Consider the following 4653-nt stretch of genomic DNA (forward strand, 5'->3'; position numbering starts at 1 on the left):
ACATTGTAGGATTAGATAATGTTGAAGATGCTTTAGAGGACATTTAAGAGGTTTGTCCTTTTTTGTTAAATGAAAAATAGAATTTAACAGACAAACATATTTATATTCCTCAAAGTAAGTCATCAAAAAATTGATTCTTGATTGGATATCAGTACTGAAAATCAGGTTTTGTATCAGCACCCGTATCAAAAAATAAAAAGAATTGATAAATGAGCTTGTTTTTTTATGGACTAGTTTTTCTTGCTGTGTCGTTATGTAAACCATATACCCAATAGGAATAAACATGTTTTGCATGTCTCTGATGGGGCTGATATGTTTGGGATGAAGTCACAACACCAGCTCCTGTGTCCTGATGTTGTGCCCTCAACTGTCTTCTTTTTTATGATGTCTTCAGTGTCAACCCCAACCCTGAGGGCTGTAAGTCAGAGACAGTCTGTCAAAATCCTCCCCTCTTCCTCCCCCTGTCTGTGGGTCTGTCTGTCTGTCGGTCTGTGTGGACAGAGACAGACATTTGGAGTTATATGATCCAGCTGCAGTGTGAGGACCAGTAGTCGCCCCTCAAACACAGGAAATCCCCTTACTTCTGCTTCACAGCTCTGTTGTGGCCGTATGTCTGTGTGTATATTTCTGCGGCACAGATCCTGTGTACATGCGCCAGAGTCGGACCACGTTTTTCAGGGGGGGGGGGGGTGTTACAGTACTGCAGGCCCAACCCCAACCAATCAAGTGACCGCAGTCCTCAAGGGATGCACACAAGAAAAGTTAGGACAAACCACAACCACGGCCTTTTTTCTCAGGAAACCCCTTCCAGAATACTCCTATTGGCTGACCCACAAGGCTAGCCTTTTTTTCATTGGGTCCTTGCCTCCCCCCACTCCTGCTCTTCTCTTTTAAAGGAAGTTTGGAGGTTTGGCCTCTGAACTCTGACCCCTTTGGGAAAAGCAGAAATGTCCTCTAAAGGGATCCATGCTGAGATGGCCGAGATTCTCTCTGGAATGTCCTCGATTTGGGTCCACATTTCCTTCTCACCACTGTCCTCTCTGACCCGGTTTTACAGGATTTTAGCCTCTTTTTAAGAGAGTGATAGCAATGAAAGTCTTATTGTCATCCTGATGATGACAAGTTGAAATGCATCACAATTTTTACTTGCACCACCCCAAGCAATGATTTAAAGGGTCAGTTCACACAAATCCAAGTCCATTGCCTCCATTGTGTTTACGTGTGGAGACAGAAATCCCAAGCTGTCCTATGTATAAAGTTAGTGGAGAAAATCCTGTGTCTTTGTGATTTGGGTGAACTGAACCCCTTTTAAAGAGGAAGAGTAAGAAAGATTCCCCTCTATCTATTCGTTTTCGGCCTTGTCAGCCTGCCCGTTTGGCACCACTTCCTCCCCGGGGGCAGCCCGCAGTTAAAGGTCTCTGTCTCCTGTGATTGCCGTAAAGGGCTCGTGGTTGTTAACTTGGCGGGTTTGCTTTGCCAGCAGGAGGCTGTGGGGCTGGGCCACTGCCGCTTGGCCCCCTGATCTCTAATTAGTACTGGCTTGTCAGCTAGTCAGGGTGGATCTGCTGGGAAATTGCTAGTCTTGGTACACACAGACACACATACACACATAAACCATAGCGTTGGGGAAAGCACACAAGGAAGCTGCAAGTGGGGGTGGAGGATTGTCCTGCTAGTTTTGGGAGAGTTTGTCCTGTGGATCATGTGGCTTTGACTTGTGTTGCCTGTTTTGATTCTTGTGAGGCTGAAGTGGCCTTATTTAGGGCTCGGGGTGTGTTTGTGTGTGTCTTAGTGTGCTCTTATTATTGGCGGTGCTGCAGCAGTGAAGTGGTTAACAGTCCCCGGGGGAGGCTCGTGGTTACAGCACGCAGGCAGGTTACTTCCCTCCTTCCTCCCCCGGTCTCCGCTCTCGTCTCCTCAGCTTAGTCCAGAGAGAGGACGAACAGTGCCCGAGGGATGAAGCATCCAGTGCAACGAGTGACAAAGGAGCTCAATCTTAGGAACAAGTGCCAGGGCGAGAGAGAGAGAGAGAGAAGAGAGGGGTGACGGGGGAGAGACATTGAGAAGCTCGAAGAGAGAAAGATGAGAGAGAGAGAGAGAGAGAGGCAGACAGAAGAGGGAGTGGGAGAGATAATTTGGCTGTGTGAACTCCTCTCAGCGGCATGAAGTTCATGAAGCTCTCTGATCCAGCCTTGGCATTTTCCCCGCACGCACTGGTTCCCACGGCAACTCCAGTGCAACCCCCTGACCAGGTAGATTGATGTGGTGTGTGTGTGTGTGTGTGTGTGTGTGTGTGTGTGTGTGTGTGTGGTGTGTTGTGTGTGCCCACATGTTGCCAATGAAGCTTTTGTCCCTCTGGTACATAATGAACTGTGGTTAGTCTGTTGAGGAAGCGTTGAGATCTTTGTGGGTTTGTATATGTTTGTTTGTTCATTTGCCTTTCCAAATATATTAATTTTCTTTTCATTGCATTTGTCTGTGTGTGTGTGTGTGTGTGTGTGTGTGTTGTGTGTTGTGTGTGTGTTGTGTTTGTGTTGGGGTTGGGTACTTTCCCTCTGTTGGGCTGTAATGGACGTAAGTTGAGACGGTTTTTGTGGTCACTCTAAATCTCTCCAGCAACCTCTCCGCTCGTCCTGCTCCACGGGAATGCTTTCAACTCCTGAAACCGTGTCTCCGCTCCCGCCGGCGTGTGATTTTATTTCTGCTGGTATGAATCCAGAGGGGGAAGTCATGTTTTTCTCTCCCGTCTCTGTTTGTCAGGTTGTTTGCAAGGTTTGCTCCCCAAAAAGTAGCAGATATATTTGGCTTGTAATCTGCAGAGGACCCAGCTGATTAGATTTTTGGTGGTAATCTGAATCCTGGGATTGACCATTGAAAATTCTTTGTTTTTGTTTAGTTTTTTTTTAAGCCAATAATTATATGTTGTGTTCATGTTGGTGTGGGAAAAGGTTCAGGACTTTAAGTTGGCTACTGAACAGCAACTGCCTGATTTGCTGTCCTCCGCTCATCCTGAAAATGCTGAACTTGACGGATGTAACATGAATTGAGGGGCCTGGATGGGTATTCAATACTCCTTACTTGTTTTTAGGTACAGAATGAAATGTTTTTCTGTATCATAAAGTATCACAACCTAGTGAGTCTTCGACTCAGTCTAGGGATATTTTCCTCATTTATAGGAAACTTTATTTATTTAGAGCTTTGTGTGGCCGCTTGTTTACTACAATATTTAAACAACGCGATTCTTTCCTAGCAGTTTGGTTTTAATTTTGTTAACTTAAACAAGAGTTTTGTGGAAATGTGTTCACCATTGCTCAACCTACGTAAGCTATTGGAAGAAGTTATTTGTTCGTATCAGTATTCGAAAAAGTTCAACAATAGCAGACCCATTGGTAAGATTATTGATTTATTAATTGCTGAGATATATTAAGGCCTATATGGCGATGCATTGATTAGTTAATAATTAGTTGACTTGCCTCCACAATAAATTTTGGGTAATTTGATTGTCATATTTTTAAGCAAAGAATGTCAAACATTCTCCTGAATTCCAGTTATTCCAGTATGTCAGCATCTGTTGCTTTCCTCCCTGTTGTAATGTCTTTGTATAACTGGCTGTGTTTTGTTTTGGACTGCGGTGGCACAAATTCAAGATGTATCTGGGCTCTTGAGAAACTTGTGGGCCATGTTCTTATTGCAAACATACGTGAAAGATTAATCAATAATGAAAATAGTTAATTTAAACGCAGTCCTGGTTGATGTGATAGAAAGGAAGAGAAATGTCAGTGTGCCAACCTAGACTATAACTCTTAAGGCCATGTCATACACAGTGTGGTGTGTTTATATATTTATTGTATGTGAGAGTTTTTTAAGGTGTCTACATACTTTTCTTGACTGTTTTTATCTATCAGTCTTCTGGGCATTTTGCCCCGTCTGTGTGTGGTGTGGTGTGTGTGTGTGTCTGTGTTTGTGTTTGGTCTGTGTCTCTGGTGCAGCCAACCCTGCCTGGCCTCACCCATCAGCCTCTCTGGTGCTTTCAGGTGATTTGCCACGCGGGCTTCCTGTCCCCGCTCCCGCGGTACACCCACAACACAACACACACACACACACACACACACCACACATACACGCACATATTTACAAAATATCCTGCATTAACTCCCAGCCTGTTTGCTCCTGCTCAGAATGGGTCGTTTGAACAACTCAAAAGACGCACACACACACAAGACCCACCATGATGTCACTCCCCCGACAAGCCTTTGTCATAATGATAGACATCCCCCATTCAGCCTGTTTTGCGTGTATGCTGTGTGTGTGTCCCCCCAAGCTGAAGCCAGTTCAGAATGGAGACTAAAGGAAGAGAATCCCCCAGGCAGTCTAGATGACGCCGGTATCTTTGTTTTTAATTTGCAATTTTAGAACAGATTTGTTCTTTTCTTTTCCTAAAGGTTCGAAATTAAGGTTTTAACAATTATAATCAGTCTTAAGTTAGAGTGGCAAATATTCACCTGAAATCTTACTGTGGCTCCCAAAAAGCATCTGGTGCCTCTAAGAAGTTCAGCTGACTGATGCCAGACAGTAATTGTTCTTGATAGAAGAAGCATCCCACCTCACTGATGTGTCTTCGGGCACTGTTGAGTAATATTTTGTGTCTGTCTC

At 44.5% G+C, this 4653-nt stretch overlaps 1 protein-coding gene across 1 annotated transcript in view; it reads left to right on the forward strand.

The window, feature by feature from the left end:
- The window catches only part of nav2a (neuron navigator 2a), a gene marked incomplete in the record, with an annotated part of 88790 nt that overhangs the window by 54178 nt on the left and 29959 nt on the right, over positions 1 to 4653 (forward strand).

Source organism: Morone saxatilis, unplaced genomic scaffold (assembly GCF_004916995.1).
Source record: "Morone saxatilis isolate NCDOM2014 unplaced genomic scaffold, NCSU_SB_2.0 Contig11, whole genome shotgun sequence".
NCBI classification, from domain to species: domain Eukaryota; kingdom Metazoa; phylum Chordata; class Actinopteri; family Moronidae; genus Morone; species Morone saxatilis.